The sequence below is a fragment of the Artemia franciscana genome, chromosome 1 (genome assembly GCF_032884065.1).
Source record: "Artemia franciscana chromosome 1, ASM3288406v1, whole genome shotgun sequence".
Classification (NCBI taxonomy): Eukaryota; Metazoa; Arthropoda; class Branchiopoda; order Anostraca; family Artemiidae; genus Artemia; species Artemia franciscana.
The window spans coordinates 54,234,971-54,259,566 of NC_088863.1; the positions used below are offsets into that span (position 1 = coordinate 54,234,971).

A 24,596-nucleotide genomic window follows, 5' to 3' on the forward strand; every position below is an offset into this window, starting at 1 on the left:
AATATAATAGTTGCGTTTTCGCAGAGATCGTGTTATTGCAAACCACGGTCTAAAGTCGCTTTTGCAGTTACCGTAGAATTATTAGTAGAAACAGTAATTCTTTTCTTAAAAGTAGTCATTTTTCTTAAAACAATTGATCTTTCTTGAAAACAGTCTGTTTTATAGTTGTTTTTATTAAAATCAGCCGATTGTATATCTAAAAAGTCATCTAAATCTCAACTTCTGTCGCGATGGTGGGAAAAATTTTTGGCAGTTAGTGATATAATGGGTATCAGTTTGTCTTTTGGCAAGTCTGCAACCGTATATCAGATACCACGGTAACATCGAAACGACTACTTGCATATCCAGTTAACATGGCATCAGACAAATAACGTGACCTAGCACTTGTCGACTGGTCTGGTCACCACATTGGACGCGTTCCACCCTATTTACTATAGTTACTGCGCATGATATCATAGATTTTTGCTGCTTGGCGTGTAGGCTGGTACGTATGTTTTTGGATCGCAAAAAAATAAGTGGAGGGATACCAACGACTTTGCAAAATTTGTCCGTCTGTGCGCTATATAACTCTCGAAGGAAACGAGATATTTTGATGAAACTTGGTGTGAGGACTGAAACTTGGTGGTTGTAGCCTTCATTTAGATATGGGGGAGGGGTTTTTTAACAAAGGGGAAAACAAAACATTTTTAAACAGCTAATGTGATAGTCGTCCGATCCGAATTGAAAATTGGGCATCTAAGACACGAGATCTTTCTATATATCAAGTTTCATTAAGATCTGATCACCCATTCGTAAGATAAATATACCTCAATTTTCATGACTTCCTCTGCCTCCAGCCACCCCAGATAGTAAAATCGGGCAAACGACTGTGCTCAAGTTAATTTGTGCAGGTCCCTGACACCCCTACCAATTTTCACTGTCCTAGCACGTCAAGAAGCACCAAACTCGCCAAAGCTCTAGAAATCCCTCCAACTCCCCCAAAGAGATCGGATCCAGTCCATTTATGCCAATCACATATCTAGAATATGTCCTTATTCTCGAACTCACCAAACCGCTAGAAATCCCCCCAGCTCCCCCAAAGAGATTGGATCCGGTCTGGTTATGTCAATCACGTATCTAAAACTTGTACTTACTCTTTTTCGTCCCGATTTCTCCACTCTAAGCGCTTCCCAATATTTCTGGTTACCAAGATTTCTATTTAAACCCTTCACCCCCCCCCCCCCAATTTCCCTGGATCCGATTCGAATTGAAAATGGAACATTTGAGACCTAAGATCTTTCTATATGTCAAGTTTCAATAAGATCCGATCACTCATTAGTAAGATAAACGTGCCTTAATTTTCACGATTTCCCATTCCCTCCAGCCCCACAGATGGTCGAATGGGAGAAACGAATGTAATCAAGTCAATTTGTGCAGATCCCTGACATGCCTACCAGTTTTCACCGTCCTAGCACGTCCAGAAGTACCGAACATGTGAAAGCTCTGAAAATCTGTCCCCCCCCCAAATCCCCCAAAGAGATCGGATCCGGTCCGGCTATGTCAAACTTGTATCTAAAACTTGTGCTTATTCTTCCCACCAACTTTCATCCCGTTTTCTCTACTCTAAGTGTCTCAATATTTCCGGTTTCCCCCTTCAACTCCGCCCTATGTCGCCGGATCTGGTCGGGATTTCAAATAAGAGCTCTGAGACACGAGGTTCTTCCCAATGTTAAATTTCATTAAGAAACCATCATCCGTTCGTATGTTAAAAATACCTCAATTTTTACTAATTTTTCCAAATTAACCGTCCCTTCACTCCCCCCTCCAGATGGTTAAATCGGAGAAGCGAATATTTCTAATTCAATCTGGTCCAGTCCCTGATACGCCTGCTAATTTTCATTGTCATAGCTTATCCTTAAGTGCCCAAACTAGCAAAATCAGGACCGACAGACCAACCAACCGACTGAGAGACCGATGGATGGACAGAAATTGCAATTGCCTATATGGCAGTTGGCTAGTGGACAAGTGCCATAAAACTAGCATTTCAATGCTACAGTTTTGCAAGTAACTTGAGTCGTGCTTCGAGAGAACATAAGCTCTCATTTCCAAGAAGTTGGGATAAAATATTCAATACCTCAGATGCTTAGTCCACAGAGGGAACGCTATCGGTCTTTTTGCACAGATGTGCAAATGGGCTGGAAGCTTCATTGAGTTTTTCGAGTTGTTCTCTCTAGAAAAAAAAAAGAAAAGCCAAAGGTTGCCTCTAGTTTACGCAGCATTTCCTTTTGCAAAAACTATTCCAGTGACATTAGCCAAAGTTCAATTGATATTTAGCAAGATGAAAATTGTCAGGAACAGATTGAAGTCAACTGTAGAAATCAGGTAAACGTATCACAGTTAATATTATTGACTTACCAATAAAGTGAACAAACCAGTCGATGCCTTTTTTCATGCTCTTTATGAATATAACAATCCCTTCTATCGCAAATTCAAATTTAAGCAGTTTTGGAGCTCTTAAAGATGACAAATTTTCAATTAAAGTTTGAATTACCGATCGTTTTCGACAAAATATATACTACATTTTCTCACTGCCAAAATTATTTATAGTTACGTTTGGTTATATTGGGTCAGGTTAGGTTAGGTCTAAAAGTGCTTAAATTTGAATTTGCAATAGAAGCGATTATTATATTCGTAAGGATTATAAAAAAAGCATCGAGTGGTATATTCAATTTATTAGTATAGTAACTCAATAAAATGAACTGCGATACGTTTACTGGAAAACATTGTCTTGACCATCTCGTGCTCATGTTTAACTAAAAATAATAGGGTAGTTTAGACTACTAGGCCTGTTTGATGTGGTAATATCTGATTAACCTACCAATGTGACAGCTGCCTTCCTAAGAACCAACCTTTCTAACTACCAAAAAACTTTGCTTCTGAGTCCTTGTTAATCTTAGCCTAGTAGCCTTTGCAAGATGGACCTAGCCCACCAAAAACCCTTTAGGTTCTAAATAATATGTTTAAGTTTACTTCTCCGAAGAGCTAAGTTTTATTATTTACAGTTTCCTTAGTCCTCGGCACAGTAATCCTGAGCTATCTGATAAAACGCTTGATTAGTAATCCTACTTGTCCTATAAAGTAATCGGACAATTAATCAAACGCAGGGGAAATATTTACTGGAATAAGCTTGAAGTAGGCCTACATTAGTCTGATCTGTAAGAATGGATAAAGTCAATTCTGGAAGAAGGGGCCACCTAAACTGAGAGAAATTCTTAGAAGACAGAGGCAAGATTCTGAGGTGAGGCTTGGGAGAGGCTTAGGTTCTTTCCAGGGTAAAATTCTAGCTTAGCTACTTTTTTCTATCTTGGAAAGGAGATAGTTTTGGAAAATGAAACTTTCAGTAATAATTAATATACAGCCGTTAGGAAAATGAAACTTTCAGGGATGGGTCTACAGGCTAAAGTATATCCTGGGAAGGTGTTTTAAAGTACCTATCTCCACTCCTTCTCGCTCTAGAGAGCCTTGAAATTCGTCTTCATGACAGGTCTTTACCTATTGAAATTTTGACAAAACAACATTTTACCTTAATTTTCAGTTACCAGTTGCTTTTTCTCTGCCTTTAGTTCTGAAATGCAATTCCTGTTATTTGAGTAGAATTCTGAGCTGTATCTGTTTTTTTTTTCAAAATTTAGGAAATGTATTTGCATATCTTTAAAACCTTGTAAATTAGGAGTGAGCAAAGTTGTGAAGCTGAAAATAATTTTGTTGTACTTCATTCAAGCAGAAGATCTATTTTGCAAGGTTTCACTTTTATAACACACATATTTTTGAAGGTCATCAAATGTCAGGGCCTTCTATAAGGAGAAGGAGCAGAGGTAGGTACTTCAAAATACCTTCCCAGGACATACTTTAGCCTGTAGACCAATCCCTGAAAGTTTAATTTTCCTAGCCTAACCCCTTTCTGAGATAGCAAGAAGTCACTCAAGTAGAATATTACCAGGCTAGTTTCTTCAAAATAGCTTCCCAGGACATACTTCAACAAAGGTCTAGATAGCCCACAGGGCATATGAAAACTTTTTAGAAACCAATTCTTGCTTCATAATATATAGAGTAATTATAATTTATCACATTTTGTGTGGGATAGCCTTTATCTTCTCTTATTTTATTCTTTTACACTTCTTTTACAAAATTTCTGAAAAAAAGCATGGATTTGGTTAGTATTTTCTCAGTTTTCAAATTTTTGCTGGAACAAATGGAACCCAAAAAAAGATAAACTTAGAGAATAAACAAAAAATTCTGAAATTGGTTTGAAAATATGTAAAATGATGAAATAAGTAAATATTTTCATAAATGATGAAATAAGGTTACCCCTATGCAAAATGTGTTAACTATGATTATTCTGTATATTATGAAGTGAGAATTGTTTTCTTAACATGTTTCCTTATGTCCAGTGTGCTATCTAGGCCTTCATCCATACTTTAGTCTGTAGACCCATCCCTAAAAGTTTAATTTTTCTAATTTAACCCCTTTCCAAAATAGAAAAAAGGAGTTAAACTAGCATTTTACCAGCCTTTTTTCTTATTGGTTCAACATTTTCTACTCAATTAAGAATGTTAAAGATTCAATCATTGATCAATGTATGCTAGACTCCATAGCTGACATAGGGACAGGGTGGATATACTTCTCGATTCCCTTTTATATGCAATCAATAATTTTTTATTAATAATTTTGTTTAAAATTTTATGCAATTATTAATATGTAATTAATAATTTATAAATAATATTCTTTAGTCACTGTATGTAAGAAAAATTATTCATAATGGGCTTTTTGTTATCTTGAAAAATTTGACTTTCATGTGTTATTACCGTAATTTAACTTAATCTTTATTATTAGTTTCTGAGACTGTTTTATTTGAGAGACTATTCCTTTGGTTTACTACTGTTGGTGATGTTAAGTTTTGACAGATGATTTGAACAACTACTTTGAATGTCTCCTCCTGTCAGTCCTAATATTTTGGGAAATTGGCAAATGAATTGGGGGGGGGGGTTCTTGTGAGGTAAGCTTATGTCATAAGCATATCTGCTCTTCACTGTTGGTAAACCAGTGTAGATAATTTAAGCTCCTTCAAACATTCATCATAAGGCTTGTCACTCATCTTAGATACTGCCTTTGTGCCAATCCTTTGCACTCCTTCCAGAAGGCTTCCATCACATGTGTATCTTGGTGATGCTATGCACATTCCAACCTAAGCACTGGGTGGCAAGGGCCTTGATTGGATATGATTATAAAAAGGTAAGTAGCCTATTACAAGGGTCTTGATGGGGATATGATTATGAAATGTGTAGTAGCCTATTAGTTTTTGTTTGATCAGGTCAAGATACCCATGAAATAGGGAGGGGGTGTCACCTACTGGAAGCAACTCTGAAGATCTAGTGAATATGAAATATTTAATAATAATGAAGTAAAAAAGTTTGCTATTAAGCTTAGGCCTATAGTAATTAGTTCAGAAAAAAGAGTAAAAATACTGTCACTAGATTAACATTTCCCTTAAATTGAGAAAGGATAGAGATTGGGTACTGTTCTTTTTTTTTGTTTTTTAGTTAGCAGAGGGGGGGGGGTGAATTGTCTAGAATTTCTCTCTGAGGGGGGTGGGTAAAGCTTTACTACTAGTAGTAGCTGAGCATGGCACCAACTGTCAGAAGCTGTCAGATGCCAACACAGTAATGCTCCTCCTTTATCCTAGTCTGTTCAAACCTTCCCTCTTTATACCCTCCCAGTTGAGGGCTGCTGTTAATCTTGGGACATAATTTAGGAAAGTGAATAAAACTCAGAAAGGAATGTTTAATGCTAAGGGTCTCCTGGAAAGGTATTTTACAGTACATCCTTCCACCTTTCTCCCTCCAAAGAACACTGACCTTCGTAACAATGAAGAGTTAGAGCTGTACTGAAGGAAGCAAACTAACAAAATAAAAGTAGTACCATTATAATCTTATTTTAGGCTGTTTCCAAATTTCTTAGCTGCTTTTTTCCTCTTCTGATGGTCCTATACGTAGTCATATCCCGCTGTACAAAAAGTGGGATAGCAAAGTAGCAATGCTACTTGGCAGTTTTCAAATTTGTTGACAGATTTTGTCTGAAATTATCATTTTTACATATGAAATCGCTTTTTGCTCAAAGAAAAGCTGTTAAAACACAAGTTGTGCTGCTAAACTGTTGGCAGCTTTTGGAATTCTGTCAAATACTGCTACTGGGAGCTTTGGAACTTTTTCCACACCTAGTCTTAACAATGTGTAAAAACCAAAAGAAAACATCAAAACAATTAAATTCTTACTTCATGACATCCAGTATGTTTCAATTAATCATATTACCACATTTCCTTCCATTGTTATAAAGTTTTGAAAATTATTTGAAATAATATGGTAAATAGTGGGTAAATTCTAGTTTAGCTACTTTTTGCTATCTTGGAAAGTGGTTTGGTTAGGCAAATGAAACTTTTAGTAATGACTCCAGAGCCAAAAACATACTCAGGGAAGGTATTGCCTAGGGTCTACAGACTAAAGAATTTCCCAGGGAGGCATTTTCAAGTACTTCCCACTCTAGAGGGCAGTGACCTTTGATAACCTTTCAAATTCTTTGTATTATGAAAGCAAAACCATGCGAAACAGAGCAGACCATCTACTTAAATGAAGTACAAGAAATCTGTTTTCAGCTTCACAACTTTGCTCAATCCCAATTTATGAGGTTTCAAAGATCTGCAAATACATTTCCTAAATTTAGAAACAATCCATTGATATGGCCTAAAATTCTACTCAAATTACAGGAATTGCATTTCCAGAACTAAAATCAGAAAAAAAACAACACATTGATAACTGATAAATAAAATAAAATGTTGTTTTATAAAAATTTCAAATAGTATAACTGGTCAAGTAGGCAAATTTCTTAGACTTAGAAATCAAAGGGGGGTTAACGTGGAAGCTTGTCAATACCTTCCAAGAGTATGTTTTTGGCCCTGGAGTCACTACTGAAAGTTTCATTTTCGTAACCTAGCCCCTGTCCAAGATAACAAAAAAGCAGCTAAGCTAGAATTATAACAAAAATTGCAACAAAACTAGATTCCATTGAACCAACAGTAGAAAACCTGTTTTGTTTTTACAAAAAAAAAACAAGAATTTACAATAAAATTCAGTTATTAAAGCGTTTTGTAATAAGGCCAATGGTGAATATATTTGAAATTCCATAACTGAGGTAGGGAGATTGATGAAGATGCTATTTCGTGTCTTTTTATATCCTACTCTTTTCAAATATAGTAAGCCAATTGTTTCCTTTTTAAATGATAATTCTTTTATGGTCTTATATACAACCCTAGGACATGGATTTGCATAAGAATAAAACAAACTAGGCTAATTAAATGACAAAAGTCTGAATTTATAACATGCAGCATGTTTTTAAGGTTTATCACATAATCATGCTTATTCTTATTGTTATCTGCATTTGCAAACCATTTTAAATTAATATTCAATGTCCAGCAGACCAGAAGTCTCTTATCATCATTGGATGAAGGTCTAATTGTTTTAATGTGCCAAGGAACCCATTCAATGCAAAGACAAAGTACTGCCAGACAGGGATACCACAACAATCAAGAAGGGCAGTTTCAGATATTCAAAGTTTCTGCTGTTGATTACTAATTGGCACCAAAATGCCTGTCTTAAAAAAATTATTTGTACAAAACCCATCAAAAAGTTTTCAGGATTTCATGATAAGTTAGCAATAAAAGTAACATTGAATTGGCAACATTTTTTTTAGTATTTGGTTTCTTCATTTATTTAGTTTTTCACTCCATTATATTTTTCATTATCATATAAAAGACAGCACTAATAGATTTATTTATTATTAAGTTTTAATGAATTTGATTGTTTTTGATCAGTGCCAGTTGGATATATAGTTTGGGAAGAATTGATTTAATATTGATTGGTATGTTTTTAACTTGGCCACTTTTCGTAACTCATTTCTTGTGCAAAAGATGCTGTATCATGTTCTTTACTGCTTGAGCAGTATTTGCCATTGTGAAATCTTTGTATTTACTATTATGAAATAAAATGAGAATATAATTGTGTTCCAGATCTAATAAAAAGTTAACAATATTTAATAAAAATTAAATTTACTCTTCCAGGTGAGAGCAAATTATCAACTGGAACAATCAAAAATGAACAGTGTTAAATTTTTGTGAATATGGTTGACTAGCAGTTTTACTATAGTAATTTCTGCACAATCATTATAAACATGGGAAAAATGGATGCAAACAACCAATAAGAATTATGAGTATTGAGGCATTAACACGTACATTCTTCATGTTTTACTCATTGCTCATTAAAATTACATTTTAATAATCAGTATAATGTATATCAAGGCAGGAAATCCATGAAACCATGGATTCATGGAAACTACTATATATATGACCCTATATATATAGACTGAGTAATGCTAAGTTAGAAGCATTTAACTTGTACCATAATATGCTGAAATCAACTATTTGCAGAGCTAAAACATTATATTTTACTAAGAGATTTGTTGATTGCAGTAAAAGTATAAAGAATACATGGGTTGTGATTAAGGAAGTTAGTCAGCCATCCATGAAACCAGAAGGTCTCCCTAAGTCTCTCGTTGTAGACAATCAACACATCACAGAAAAAGGCCAAGTACGACATCATATGAACAAATTCTTTGCAGAGATAGGGAAAAGAAACTGCCAATAGCCTTTCTTATTGCTCTGTGTCATAGTCTTGGAAGCAGTTCCTAGGCCCCTCGTTCTTGAAATCAATGGTTCTTGAGGAGTTAACACTGCAGGAAATTAGAAATATTGTTTTGTCTTTAAAAAATTCTTCAGCAGGTTTTGACAAAATTTCTGCTAAAGTAATTAAACATATCCATCCATCAACTGTCACCCCAATTTGCCATTTAATTAATAGGTCATTTCAACTAGGAGTATTTCACCAGCATCTTAAATTGGTGGATGTTATAGCTCTCTTTTTACAGAGGTGACCGTGAGGATCCTAGGAATTATGGGCCAATCTCTCTTTTGTCAGTGTTCTCTAAGATATTTGAAAGGGAAATGCTCAAACCTCTGGAGAGATTTCTTGAAGCTATTTTTTTCCATCAGCATCAGTTTGGGTTTCACACAAAATATTCTACAAAACATGCTTGTTGTGCACTTTAGATTCTATTTTATTCCTATAGCCATTTTTCTTGATGTAAAGAAAACTTCTGACAGCCTTACACACAAGATCCTCTTTGCTAAACTTTCTCATCATGGTGTGCATGGGGAAGCATTGTGTTGGTTCTCTTCATACCTCACTGACAGATCTATCGCCATGGAAAATACAGACAAACAAGTTCCAAATGAAATGTGGAGTACCCCAAGGTTTAATTTTTGGGCCAATCCTCTTCCTCATCTATGTGGAAGTTTTTCCCTCTACCGACTATTTAACACCCTACCGAATTTTACACTCTAATCTCTACCGACTTTTTACACCCCAATTACCAATTTTTGCTGTGGGTTATGTCATAAATTTTACTCTCAGACTATGTTTGCATTCACATCTGATAGTCGAGAAGAATTGATAGCATTTGAAGATGACACTGCTCTAGGTGCTGCAGCTCCGGATGAATCCTCCCTTATTCTAAAGCTTCAAGCAATGGCTGAGAAGATACTCAATTGGTTTGACATAAATCAACTAGCTTTAAATTTAAAAAAGTTGTACCTTCTTATTTTTGCTTGTATAGGTGTATGCTGCCCCGCAATTACTGAGTTTCCTACACCAAGAGCCTCCATAAGTCGCCCTCCTGATCGATATGTGTGATTCCTGGGAGTTCTTTTGGATGAAAATCTATCGTTTAAGTGGCATGTTCAAATAATAAGAGTGAAAATTTCCCGTGGACTTGGAATCATCCGAAAATTAAAGCATTTATTTCCTTTTTCTATCCTCAATCTTTTATGTTTCTCTCTCATTCACCCTTATCTCATTTACCTTATATATCTCTCTCATATTACTGTTCGTCTGTATGGATGTCTACATTTTCTTTGGTACTTGCTCCTATTCACCATATTGAGGAGAAAGCAGCAAGAGTTCTCCAGTCGACTACACACACTCCTGTTGACCTCCTTAAGATTAAAGATATTTATGTTGTGTCTCTATCTTTGTTAGCATATCAATACTTCCAGAGAGATATCCCATGTTGCTTTTCTTGACTACTTAAGCTAGTAGGGGAAATAAATTAGTACACAGTTAAAAACTGGGAGGATGATCGGCTACTCCCTTGGTTCATTCAGACGAACTAAGGGAGTTCGAGTCGGATAATTTTTAGTTGTTGTATGGTTTAATTTTTTTTTTGGCTGTTATTTTGTTGGTGTTGGATCCTCGGTGACGTAGAGAATTTTAAATCGTTTTTTTTTATTGTCGGATGATAGGAGGGTTGCTGTTTCGTGAGGACTGTCGTTGAAATAATTTCTTTTCCTTATGTATTTATATTTAGACGTTGTTTAGTATGTTTATGCCAAGTGTTAATATTATTTATTTATTCTATGATGTTTCACAAATAACGGGCCATTGAGCCTTTTGGGATATTGTTTTGTTATTTTTATTTTATGGAAATAAATGGAACTTGAACTTGACAACATTTTTCTTGCCTTTATTGAAGTTTTAACTCAAAAAGAAAACAAAAAAAATACTAGTATGTAAGGAGGAGCTTATGCTAATAGTAACTAGCTTCAAAAAAGGAGTCTTGGTACTAATTTATAGATAAAGAAATCGATTCCTCATTTTGACTCTAAAAATGTAACCTTCATTAGGTTTGAAACTACCCACCAAAGATTGTGAGCCAGTGTGAATTTGCTTAGTTTCCCAAATAGGGTGGAAAACATGCCCGTAAGGTACTGGTAGTAATAGTGCTGAAGATTAACCTCTCCAATTCAACTCATTCTAACATTCTCTCTTTGCACCATAGCAAAAGGATTAAAGCAAAGGAAAGTGGTGCTTTCTACCATTGTTTTTGGTGCAAAACAAGAATTTCAACTCAGAAAGGGTCAAAACAATATCAACTGAAAATTCTGAGAACTATTTAAAGGGTATTTATATAACCTCCCAATCTTAGAGGCAATATTGGTACGCAGTATACTATTTATCCCTAAGCAAACATGCTGTCCATAAAAAAGCAACCATTATTATAGAACACCTTTCTAACAAAACTGAAAGGCATAGAGTATAATGTATTTGCATACAGTTAGCATGGTGTTGCCAATGGATTCTTTTATAAGATGGGATAACTTGGGAGTTGGGTGTGTAAACATTGGATCTAGAGATTGAAAAAAAACTTATTCTATATTTTCAAACTTCAGATCAATAGAACAAGCAGGATGATTTCATGTTTAATCTTTGTTTGTTTGTAAGAATATATGTATGGATGAATGTAGCATGAAGAGGGATATAAGACTGCTGGGGGAGGGAACTCCTTTCTTTTCCTGAGACAATATTTTGTTCAAGAAAATAATCTTCAAAAGCTCTGCACTGTTCTTCAAAATGTAAAAGCGGTGTTTGAGGGGGGGAGGGAGGGGGCTATTCCTCCCTGTAGGTAGAGTAACCAGGGACGTAATTTTTTTTTAAATCCTTGGGAGAGGGGGTTAAGTTGGAACCGATTTATAAAGTGAAAATGTTGAAGTAAAAAATGAGCCATAATGTACCAAAGGGACAAAGCTATGGGCATACTGAAGAAAACTGATCTGTTTCTGTGGATGCTTGAATTATGACAATAAAACAATTTCAAAAACAATTTTGAAGACACTAAATTTCAGCTGGAGGGGAAGAAGGATCTGAGGTCTAGGGGGCAGTCACTCCTCCCTGCCCCATAGCAATTTATACCCATGAGAGTAACCTTGGATATGATACTAAAAGTAGATATAAATCAGATTTAAAAACCGTTAAATTGAAAATGAAATATAAAAAAAAAAACAGAAATTATTCCGTATATAAGGAGCAATGTCCCTCCTCAACTTTGTCCTCTTTAAACCAAAGCTTGGCTTCCCTCCCCTGATGCTTAAATAATGATTGCCAAAACACAAAGGTAATTTTATTGGAATGAAAAGTATATTTCAGATGGCACAGGAATGTAGGAGCTTATCTATAAGCATTTGCTTTGAAAGAAAGTTCACAGTTTAAGTATTTCAGAGGTAATTGATAAGTAAAACACTTGTAGCTACCCATTAATTACATTTGTTGTTGCTCGTTAATTCTTTCAGTTAAATACCATGAAACCCTAGCTCAAACAGGGGAGTGGAGAAGGGAGTATCCCTCCTCATATACCGAATACCTCTTTCTTTTCAGCTTAACTCTTGTTCTTTAATTTTATTTTAGAAGCATGTTTTTTTCTAATTTAATTAAATGAAAAAATGGAATACTAGGACTCTTCCTTACATAATAAAAATATGGTATGAGCTTGCTAATATCTTAGAAACATAGTTATTTTAATTTAATTGAAGGGAAAAAATGAATCCTGGACTCTTGCTTACATGATAAAAACATGATATGATCTTGCCAATATTTTGTGTATGAACGTTTAATATTATGCAACACTAATTGTATGGCCACTAACTCTTTGGCTTTTATTCATACAATTAGCCAAGGGGAGGGAAAAGGTCTCAGGATATTGAGCCAAACAGGGGAATGGAAATTTCTTCCCTGCCTTGAAAAAATTCTCTGGCTTTTGATATATTTACTTTTATAGATTTTTCGAATGTATAAAAGAATTTTGATCTTTTTGGTATTTCCCTCAGTGCAATTATTTATGCTCGTTTTCAAGCATTAGTTTTTGTTATCATGTTTTTGTTTTTTAGTGTGGATCTGACTGTCCAGATATTGATTTTGTATATGATGACTCAGATTCATATGCGAATGATATTGCAGAACTTTATACATATACAGAAGTCCCTGAGTTTCAACTGAATTTGAAGGTATGCAAAAAAATTTACCCTGTTATCTAAGGTTTATATACATTATATGTGATGTTTTTATTTTTTTGATATGGAAAAATCTTGTCCTGTAAATTCTTAATGCACCCTAAAAGTGGTGGATCAAGGCACAGCATGTATGTGTGAGGGGGGTTAATAACCCAATTTAGTTTTAAGTGCTGTTCACTTTCCCGTAGTTTGTGCTTACATTTATATAATACTGTTGAGCAAAAAAGTTGAAGCTACAACAAGAATTTCACGAATACATAATAAAAAGCTGAAGGAATTTTATGTGCGAAAAGAAAGGGTTACCATAGCTCGAGCCCCACTAAAAAATTTACAAATTTGTTTTGGAATTTAATTTTTCAATTATTGTTTAAATCATTGATGCAGTTGCTAAGAATATCACAATCTCGTTTTGAATGCACATCTGGTAGTAGTTCATATTAGTAAAGTTTCTGAAATACTTCCATGGGAATGGGTGCTGTTCCAACATATATCTGTTTCACAGACAACAATAAGAGAGGATATTGTCTGTCATAACTGGAAAGAATTTTCTAAATTGTAAAATTAGAGTCATGTATATCTTAAATATGTGCAGATGGTTCTGTCAGAAACAGTAGCTGGTAGAGTAGTTTGTAATCTCTGAGATCTTATGAAACATAATCAGACCAGCTTGTGAGAGCTCCTTTAATTCGTACTACTGAGCTATGAGGAACGGAAAAAGATTTTTAAGAAGTATTTAACGTATTGATGTAATTTTTCTTTACATTAATAAATCGTCTGAGAGAAACTTGCCTTAATCTATAAAACTCATCCTGGAAGCGCCAAAGAAGGCATACTATTTTTTTACCATAGGTTTAAGTATTTCACAATTTTAAATCGTAAAATTGATTAGAAGATTAGGATAACAGGGTCGTCTGGTAAGGTGCTCCAAGTCTGGTGGAACCTATTAACAAAACTTAAAACTCCTGCGTGTTTTTAAGACTCTGATGAGTAAATTTGATGCATGTGCTGATGTGTTGCGTGACCTTGAAAATTTAAACTCTGAATGGGTTTACATAGGGAATATCGTGAGCAATACAGTAGGTATTAATAAGGTCACATCGATTCCCATTGAATTCCAAGGTTGGTAATTCTAGTACTTCTGTCCATGCCTTATATGGTAAATGCTTACGGTACAGGACAAACTAAGATGCATGTCTTTGAATGTATTTATTTTTTACAAAGGATTAATATGATTTATTTGATGGATACCACATTGAAGAACTGTACTCCATGCATGGGGTAATAATAGTCTCATAGATCATTTTAAAATTTCTAAGATTGAATTTATTAAACGCCCAATTTAATCATTTGGATTGAAACAAGAATTCTTATGTAAAAACAAGCTATAACTCAACACTTTAACTGAAAACTAAACTATAAATTTATGTGATTTTAAGTTTTAGATATTTACTGTTTTCCATTAAAATTATTCTGCTTTTGATGTGAAAAAGGGGCTTGTTATTTTGGTCATGTTCGATTGAACACAGAAAAAGAAATGCCATTGATGATCCCATTTTGCAGGAAATAAAACCCCTGCCCCCAGATACTGTGTATCCATAAACATAAACCTTATGAAAATGGTAAACAAAACATATTTAGATAAGCTATGCCAGTGATATTTCCTGTGCGGCATGAGAGGCCTCTAGGAAATCTAGTTTCGGTATGCAACCTCAATTAATACCTATGAAATATGTGTTAAGACTTCAACCCAATATTTATAGACTTCAACGAATATTTGAAACGTCAAACCAATGATGAACATCACACTAATGTCTAAATTGGTTGAAGTGCTTTTAGAACACTTGCAATGATATATCAGAAAAATCATCTCGACACTAAAAAAATTGTCAAATGTGCAATTGAAAAGTCAACCAGTAATATTAAATAGAAACTACATGTATATTTAAAGTCCAGTCTCTTAAACGAAAATTGGCATTATGAAAAAAAATTAGTTTGATCCTGCTAGTTCAGACAATTCTATTGCATCCGAAAGATCGACTTTCTTAATTCAGTTTTGTACCAAAAGACTGCCTCCTCCTCCCTTCGTGAAGTCTTAATAATTAATTCAATTATTCATATAATTTGCGAGCATTTTTAAAATTTCTGCCCTCTCCACCCTCCCAAACAAAGTCATGTATATATACTTGCTTCTCAGTCCTTTTTTAGGCGTTTGAAGAAACAATGACAGAATTTGGTATGACCTTACAATGGATGACAGCATCACCTAATACTAGAAAAACAATTCTCATGAAGTTGTCTGATAGGCTGGAACTTACAAGCAAATTGCTGAGAATGAAAGCAGCTAGAGCTGTTCTTTATATTGCACTGGTCCGAAATATTTTTTTTCTTGTTAGAATCTTTGCTTTCTTTAGTAGCTATGTTTGGTTTTTAGTTTTTAATATTAATTAAATAAAACAAACTAATTTTTTTAGCTGAAAGTAAGGAGCGACATTAAAACTTAAAATGAACAGAAATTACTCCGTATATGAAATGGGTTGTCCCCTCCGCAATCCCTCGCTCTTTACGCTAAAGCTTTTAATTGTTTTAAAAAGTAGAATTGTGGCAAAAAGTCAAACTTTTTTATTTCTGAACGTTTTTGAATTAATGCATATTTGGTTTTGGCTCTCCGCACATAAATTATTAAAATGAAATTTGTATATTAATTCTTTTTTTGGCTAAATGGCTTTCTCTTAGTTTTGATCAGACGATTTTGAGAAATAAGGGGTGGAGAAGGAGGCCTAGTTGCCCTCCAATTTTTCGGTTACTTAAAAAGGCAACTAGAACTTTTAATTTTTAACGAACGTTTTTATTAGTAAAAAATATACGTAACTTAAGAATTAACTTACGTAACAAACTTTCATAACCTTATATTTTTATTATGTATACGAGGGGGTTTGTACCCTCGTTAATACCTCGCTCTTTACACTAAATCGTAAGTTTTGTCCCAATTCTTTAAGAATGAACCCTGAATCAGAAAGGCCGTAGAATAAATAGTTGAAATTACTAAAAATACTTTAGCATAAAGAGCAAGGTATTTATCTCCTCCTAAATACCTCGCTCTTTATGCTAAAGTATTTTTAGAACCCCTCATATGCGTAATAATCTCTGTTAGTTTTAAGTTTCAATGCTACTTCTTCCTTTCATTTGAAAAAAAGTTTTCATGTTTATTTTTCATTGTTTTCTTATAGTAATGCTAGAGAATCCTGCGCCCTTTTCATTGAATTTTTCTTCCCCCATGACAGATTCCTCCAAGGAAAGATCCTCCAACATAGCCCCCTCTCCTCAGCCCCATCCCCAAACAAAATAAAATCCCCCTGAAAACGTCTGTACACTTCCCAATAACCATTACTATATGTAAACACTGGTCAAAGTTTGTAACTTGCAGCCCCTCCCCCAGGGATTGTGGGGGAGTAAGTCATCCCCAAAGACATAGTTATTATGGTTTTCGACTATGTTGAACAAAATGGCTATCTCAAAATTTTGATCCGTTGACTTTGGGAAAAAAATGAGCGTGGGAGGGGGCCTAGATGCCCTCCAATTTTTTTGGTCACTTAAAAAGGGCACTAGAACTTTTCATTTCCGTTAGAATGAGCCCTCTTGCGACATTCTAGGACCACTTGGTCGATACGATGACCCCTGGGAAAAAAAAAGAAACAAAAAAACAAACAAATAAACACGCACCCGTGATTTGTCTTCTGGCAAAAAATACAAAGTTCCACATTTTTGTAGATAGGAGCTTGAAACTTCTACAGTAGGGTTCTCTATTACGCTGAATCTGATGGTGTCATTTTCGTTAAGATCCTACGACTTTTAGGGGGTGTTTCCCCCTATTTTCCTAAATAAGGCAAATTTTCTCAGGCTCGTAACTTTTGATAGGTAAGACTAAACTTGATGAAACTTATATATTTAAAATCAGCATTAAAATGCGATTCTTTTGATTTAGCTATTGATATCAAAATTCAATTTTTTAGAGTTTTGGTTACTATTGAGCCGGGTCGCTCCTTACTACAGTTCGTTACCACGAACTGTTTGATATACCTTAAAACAGGCTTGGCTGATGGAGTTCTTTCTGAGAATACCCGAAGTACCCTTCCCCCCATACGCACTTAACAAATTGCGTCCTAAACAGTTTTTTGTATATGTGTACCCTCTCCCCCAGTGGTTGAAAATTGGCTTATGTGTCCCTTTTAGTGTCAGGTTGGTCCAAGATTCAGGGAAAGAGATGACCGTAATGACCTTTTCGGGGCTTGTTGGCTATGATTTTGGGCACTCTATTTCTCTTTTTTGTTTTGCTTGATGAGCACGTGTATAATCCGTAGCGTAGAATTTGTTATTTTTTTGGGGGGGGGAGGGGGGGGGCTCAAAAAGACACGCATAAATGTAAGGAAGGAGTGGCAAATAACAATCTTAATCCATGACCCAACTTTAAGCTGACGTATTATGGTGATGGCCTTTGTGGCGTTAGCCTTAACCGAGTTTTGTGAGTCTGTTTATTTTACTAATCACCGTGCTTTAAGCCTATCCAAGGAACAGTCGAATTTAAACTTAAACTTTAATATTCACAGAAGTAGCAATTTATTAACTCTTGCCTTAAAGTTTAGACTCTTGGATATTTTCCGTGTATTATGGGAATTGTATAAAGAAGGGTTTTTATTCTGCGAAATTTTTAGGAACTGAAATTCTGTAACGAACTTCTGGACTGGTTGTGAAATCAGAAGTAGGTGTTTAGACAGTGTAGCTTGGATCACTTCTACGGATAGTTTCTGAGCCAGTCGGCTGACACAGTTCTTTGGTAGTATTACTTTTGGGTGCCTGGTGGAAATTATTATCGTTTTTACAGAACACTGCATACAGTTTTATTTTCAATAGAGAAACAAACTTTTTACAGAATTTCAGTTCATCTATCATGACAGGAAAGTAAAGAGTGAATTGTAGTCTTATCGAATGAGACGCTGGTTGCTTTCCAACCCACATCATCTTATAGTTTAAAAATGAACGCTAAAATGCACATTTAGGGCATTTGTTATTTTTAACAAAGTCAAAACTGATTATCAGGTGGAAGGGATATTGGCCACAACACATCAGAGGAGCCTTTTGCAATGTTTTAAATGATTGTGTGATGCTAATAGCAATTTCAACGATGTAGGAGTCAACGATGACCGTACTTACGACAATTTATTTTGCAATCACGCAAAAAGTGAAGAGATGTATAGCCACTTACAATCCCCCCTCCTTCCCGCACTTTCTACATCCATTTATTGTGAGCAGTTTTCAAAAAAGGGGGCTGTATTGTTTTTTGTTTCCATTGCCAGTCATCCAATGATTAGTCATCTAATGAATAAATTTTGGATTTCTAATTGATGAATTTTGTGTGGACTGATTTCTATGTAGGTTGAGTTTTGCTGGATAAAAATTTGTATGACTTGAGTCTTGTATGAGGTGGATACTAAATGAATTGAATTTAGCGTGGAGTATTAAGATACCTCGTTATTTCGTGTGTGTGTTTTTTTAGGCTCAATAATGTAAAGTCTAGAAGATTACCAGCTGTTTTTTACGTGTGTTTATTGTGAATAAGGAACTTACTTAAAATTACATTTTACATAAGGAACTCTATACCCATTCATTCATCAATCCATAGGTTATGTTATTTTATTCATATTATACCGACCTGGAAATTATTACCAGCCCATTATGGTCCCAGGTACTGAAATATTCCAAAAACTGGAAAAATCTGGGATTGGAATTTTGGGGTCAAAACGACTTTTTAAGGTTTCAAGATCTTAGTAAAGGGTTCTCCAGCCCTCCACGGGGCTTTCGAGCTTTCTGTTTAAATAAATCTTAATTTTATAAGATGCGTAGCCCAGTGAATTGGTAGGGAATGAATGAAAGAGAGGAAGGATATTTTAACATTTCTTTGTATTAACACAATTGACTGATATTTATCCTGAATGTAAACTATGGTCCTAGGAAGACTGTTCACATAAAAAATGTGAACACTCAAGAACTTTTGGGGTTTTGGAGTTGGCACGATAAATGGATTCCACTTTAAGTCTTCTGTAATGGGATAGGTAAGCTCCATGGGCAAAATGTTCTAAGTTAAATGAATCATGGACATAAAAATTGTGCCTCTGTAGTCATTTTTATTTGATTTTGTAGGTACAAACTACTCACCTGGAAGGATTGTTCCAACTAACGTTGTGTTTATTGTTTTCAGGGATGCTGGGGTGAAGTGCAAAGTGACGCGGAGCAGCAAGAGATTGCTAGAAAAAATTGCATTCTTCTCTACCGAAATGGCATCTTTCACATTTTTATTGAGCTCCTTAACTTGGAGGCAGAGTAAGCTTTACTTTTTGTTTCTTTTAACATAATTTGACCCTGCTTAGGTTTATCTGAGAATGCTTCTTTGCTGCTCAACATCTGGGTATTGGGGACAAAAAAAAAGGAAGAAGAAAAAAACCCTTTTTGTTTCCTACCGGCTTCCAAGCAAAGATGGAAAAAGTGGACGACTTTATACTAGCAGTAATCAGTTTCCAGTTCTTCTGTAATCAGACAATCAACAAGCAGAATTTCGAGTTAATATAACCCGAGACTTTCGTGAGGTTTCTTCTGACCATTGATATTTCTCATTAATTAGGTAGTGTAAGTGTTGTACTGAATTTTGTTTAACTATGTGTAATTATTTAAACTACAATGCACTTGATACGAAGATTTATGTACTCTGTTGTAAGAACCTTTGGTGAGGTACATAAGGGGCTACATACTACCTAATAAAATTTTGAAATCCAAAATGAGTTGGGATAAATCAAAATGCTTAAATCACTTGGGTAGAAAAGGAGTTATCTAAAAATAAACAAATCCTAAGTTAAACACAGGTGAAAACAATTGCCCGTATGTCACGAAAGAACATACATTTTTGTCATAATTTTCTATTTATGAATTCAAGTGAACAAATTAATTACATTTGGAGACTTCTGTTATTGAATATCTGTTCTAAATAAAAAACCATATATCAACATCTTGCCTGTGAAATTGCGACAACTGAATTTAAACTGAAAAGAAGCAAACATTTACCTCAACAGGGCCATACAGATAGACATAGCAAACGTTCAACGCGGACATATAGGTAGCTCATATACCATGAACTTAAAAAAAGTTACACATGTTGCCTTATGAATTATATTAACGCATGTATTTCTTTACCTAGGGGTTTGCGAACCTCAGACTTGCAGCTCAAACTCAAATTGTATCGAACCACCAAATACTTTTCAGGGTCTAGTCAATTTATTTTGGAAAATGAACGTAGCTAGGGACCCTTTGCATACGTGGCTGGTTGAAATGAATCAGAGTTTAGATAATCATGAATACTGCACTACCTCCATCCTACAAATGGTGAAATAAAACCAAATAAATGGAACTGAATTATCGCCCCCTCTCCCATCGACTAGGTAGGCCTACAGTCTAATGTTGTGCAGTTTTTACTTAGACTATATTTTTGAAGATTGTGTCGACTGCCAAGGCTGTACCTCACTGTATTGGCCCCACAGCTTCTCTTAATTTATTTTGAGTTTATTAGAAACCAATAGCCCTCCAACACATCAAATGAAATTGAATGTGTTTTGAATAATTCTATGAACAAATTTTGAGATAGCAATTTTGTTCCCTTTTCTAAGAACAGATAGGAATATAAAATTGGAGGCTGTGTTCTTATGCTTGTCTCTATACACTGCTCACATGAAAATATACTAGCAATGTACGTAATGACGAGTAATTTTACTCTCTCTCTCTCTCTCTCTCTCTCTCTCTCTCTCTCTCTCTCTCTCTCTCTCTCTCTCTCTCTCTCTCTCTCTCTCTCTCTCTCTCTCTCTCTCTCTCTCTCTCTCTCTCTCTCTCTCTCTCTCTCTCTCCTCTTGCACATGACCTACCGAAATATTGCCATGTCCCGCTTATGGGACCTGTGCCCCTTGTTGGGAATCACGGATCTAACCTAATGTAGAAGAGAGGAGTAAATGTCTTGGTGCGCTTGTCAGAAAATTCAGAATTAATTTTTTAACATGCTTACTACTATGCATTTAATAGTTTTTTAATAGTGTGCATTTTCTGTGATAATGGCGTGGTAGACTATTTTGCTGTTTTTTTGTAATTTATTTTGACATCATACATCTCTACTTTGGTGTTAGTGCGTCAAATGATTTAGAATTGTTTCTAGATGAGCTAGAAATGCTGTAAAAACGGGCCTTAAAAATTATCTTCAGAACCAAGTATTTTAATTATAAATTTGCCCCGCTTCTCTACGAATCCTAACTACAGTCAGTTATGAGTTGCGCTGCATTCAATATAAGCATACGACAGTGTAGACCGGTGCCGTGCTGCATGACAGATCGTTTCAGTAATTCTCTCATTCCTTTTTTTACTGGTGTGATAAATTGGATTTAGTTTTTACTTTATGTCGTAAAAGTGAGAGTAAATTATCTGTGACATTAGCCTATAACTACGATAGCAACTTTTATTAAGTGAATCTTGCATCTTGAAATATGAAGTGTTGTTCAACATGTTAGTGCTATCAGTATTCAAAACTGGAGAAATTTTATGCAGATAATTTTCACGTGGCTAGTTTTAAAATATGACGTTTAAATGATTTTTTTGTAAGATATACTTGAAATATTTACAAAATTCAAAAGAAAGTTTTTGTCTTCAAATATATTAACAATATTTTTTTCTTTTTTATTGGTACCAGAAAGTGTTTCCCTTGAAAAGCTATGAAAGTATCACGGTCCTTCTACGTTTTAGTTTTACAACTGATAAAATAAAAAACTCAAAAAATATATATAGCTCGGCTCTTGATTCTTCTAATTCCTTAATCTTTAATACTATCGTCTAAGAGTAATATATGCTTGATAGAGACATGCTTGTTCACCCTTCATGCTTACACTTTTTATAAATTTATGTATATGTATATAAGGTATTGAAACACGATTATTGAATATTTTTCTTCTTTGGGATTTCTTGTAATCAGTGTTCGATCATTAAATAGCTCACTGCAACAAACTGTAAATAGGGGAGGATCACTGCCGATAATAACTGAAGTTAAAACAAAACGGGAAGTTTGGAAACCAGAAATACCCCAAGAAATCTTCGTTTGTCCTTCTTCTAAATGTGTAACATCTACTAAGTTTAATCTTGCTCAACAACTGTTAAATTTTAGATGAAAAGCGAAAATACCATGGACTACGCTCTTGCATGGAAGATACAGTTAAGTGGCGAAAACGATGCGGGCCTCTTCTCCACCTGCAAATGCTGCTGATTTGATTGAAGTCCAAAATCAGGTGAAAGGTATCTCTCGTCCTTTTCGCAGGGTATGCAAGAGGCATTTTTTTTTATTTGTAGTTTTGTTATTTGACGCTTATGCATTGTAGATGATTTGCTACTCTTGATCTTGCGCAGTTAGGTTTAAATTTCTACCAATGTTAGTGTGTTTGCACATATGTTTGTGCCAACACTCTTCTCACACCGTTAGTGCGTTAACATACTATTTTGATCTCTTTTTATTCTTCAGAGTAGCCTGACGGACAACTGAAAAAAAAAAATTGTATGTTTAAGTCATATTTTCCAAGAGAAAAAACTGTACTACTGTTAAATTTGCTATTTATACTTTTCTAACCAATTTTGGCTAATATTCCAAAGAATTTCAAAATTAAATTATTATTATTTTTTTGTGATCTAATTTTGTTTTGGGACCGTTTTGGATTCTCAGAAGGATGAGTAATTTATTTTATTCCCTTTCCCGTAGTGTTGTGCCATGATTAACATCATAAGGTGTAGCCTACGACTTAATAAAACCAGTTTGGGGAGTAAATTTATTAATGGAGACTTGTATTATTTCATTAAGCTACTGCTAATTTAGTTTGGATAAATTTAAATAATTTCTTCATGGCGTAAAGCTTTTCTTATTTTTTCTAGTAAAATATGGCGTTCAATAATGAGCTTACCAACGGAACCATATACCATAGCCACATGATCTAAATGCTGTGTATGGTTTGTCATTTAAACTGAGTTAATGCTTTTTTTTCAAGAACAAGGCTGACTGACTCTTTAAAATATGCAAAAAAAGAAAAAAAATAGTCATAGAGTAAAAAAAAGGAATATAGATATAATATTAATGGAAAAAACAGATAAGAAATTAAACTTTTGATTTGAGAAGTCCCAAGACTTATATGCACATTCTAACGTCTAAATGGTCCGCCTCAGACTTAAGTGGTCGGTATGGCTAGATGAATAGTATATGTTATTATCTAATATATAACTGCTAGAAGTGAGTACAGTAACTGTTGGCTTTAGACGGTGGTACAATATCTAATAGACTTTAAACCTAGTTAGTACTAATGCTTTCTAGAACCCATTCACTCTTTTGTCCCGGCTTTGGGCTTTTGTGCCCAACTAATACTTGTTTAATTACTACTTTCGAATGGAAATACATTCTATGGCCTATCCTTTTGTACATTTCGATTAATACTATTTATACTTCTCTGCTTAATAGTTTAGAACCAATATTGACGCTTAAACGGTAAGAAGTTCTCTTAGTTCTTTGATGTATTTGTTGTGAAAAAAAATCAATTAGAACCTCTTAGTTCTTTGATGAATTTGTTGTGAAAAAATATCAGTTAGAACCAATTGACGCTTAAACGATAAGAATTTCTCTTAGTTCTTTGATGAATTTGCTGTGAAAAAAAAAATCAATTAGAACCAATTGACGCTTAAACGGTAAGAAGTTCTCTTAGTTCTTTGATGAATTTGTTGTGAAAAAAGATCAATTAGAACCAATTGACGCTAGAACGGTAAGAAGTTCTCTTAGTTCTTTGATGAATTTGTTGTGAAAAAAAAATCAATTAGAAGTTTTCAAAATTAAACCTTTTTTTGTTACAAAATAAACATTAGTACCAGGACCTTTTTTTGTCTGGTAATATTATCTAAATGTCACAACAGTAAAACTGAGTAATAAGAGACGAGAAAAGGACTTGATCAGCATGTATACAAAAATATGTGTAATTATGTGCTTGTATGTGCGAAAAGCAGTCAAAAAAGACAAGAAGATGATAAAATATGAAAATTAACAACAAGCTAATACCCATCAAATCAGTGAAATAGGGTGGACAAGGAAAAAGTTGATCGAAGAAGGTACCATTAACGCTCATAAAGTAATGGGAGGACCAGGCACTTAGATGGGGTGGTTTGAACCCCCATCTCCCTTAAAGCCAAGTGGTTTAAATACTTGCTTACTTTACTGTATGTGGGGACAAGAGAAAAATCTGTATAAAGAACATCAATGGACGACCGGGTGACGTAATCCAACCCACCTGTCAGCAGTATTATCTTTTGAAATAAATAATGACGAAGACCACGCTGCCTTTCCATATCAGACAAACACAACTTAGAAGCAATAAGGAAATTTTCTCAAGATTGCGGGATTCCATTCAGGGAATATTTCAGCCCTGTTTCAAGGGCCTATGTCCTTGGACATAGAGCCCGAAATGTTCACTGAATTGAATTCTACTGTCTTGAGAAAATCTCCCTATTG

General features: G+C 34.7%; 1 pseudogene; it reads left to right on the top strand.

Annotated features, from left to right (window-relative positions):
- Positions 1-264: 264 nt before the first annotated feature.
- Positions 265-24,596, top strand: part of LOC136034459 (striatin-interacting protein 1-like) — a 53,680-nt pseudogene continuing 29,348 nt past the window's right edge.